The following is an 823-nucleotide window of genomic DNA, read 5'->3' on the forward strand; positions in this document are numbered from 1 at the left end:
CCCACACACAACCGTCACAGAGCCTGTTGTTTTATACAGGAATTGACAGCGAGAAGTAAAGATGTTGTGTTGTGTTGGACATAGGATATTATTCATGGTGTGTGATGGCTTATCTTGTGTTTTTATGTCTATCTGTGTATTATGAAAAAAAAGGAGTACTTAAAAAAATGTATCTTAGGAAGCTTTAGTGTTGCAAACCCCTTTGTCTGGCTGAGGAAGTACGTGCAGTTGGTCGTGGATGGAAGGAATAGTAAAGAAGCCAGCGGCTGGCCTGGCCCAACAATGCAGGCAAGAAAGCCAGTCATTGAAAATGGAAATGGAGGTGTCAGGTGGGGAGGGACAGGCTGAGGTAGGGGTAGAGGGGAAAGGGGTATGTAGCAGCGCAGGCAACAATAAAGAGGTGCCTGTGGTGTCAGCTGTCCGGCCGGTCGCAGTGTGCCAGAGCTCCACTGTGTTTATTGAGTCCTTGAGTTTCTGTACCGACTACCTAGGAGCTGATGAAGTGCAGTTCATAGGCCCAGCTCTGAAAAGTGGTTTGTACATTCAAACAAGCACCTAACCTCATCACCAGAACTGAAGCCAACTTCCCACAGCTCAAAACACAAAACCTGCCAACTCTCTCCAGTACCCCCACAAACTACACACCAGAATCTATCAAAGACAACAAAACCCGACCACCTGTGGGGCCACGTTCCTCACCAAAAAAACCCACTCTGCCTCCACTCTCTCAGGCCTGATCCTGAGAGGGAACAAATTACAATGCAAACCACTTTTCAGAGCTGGGCCTATGGACTGCACTTCTTCAGCCTCCTAGGTAGTAGGT

The sequence above is a fragment of the Alligator sinensis genome, unplaced genomic scaffold (genome assembly GCF_000455745.1).
Source record: "Alligator sinensis unplaced genomic scaffold, ASM45574v1 scaffold364_1, whole genome shotgun sequence".
NCBI lineage: Eukaryota > Metazoa > Chordata > Crocodylia > Alligatoridae > Alligator > Alligator sinensis.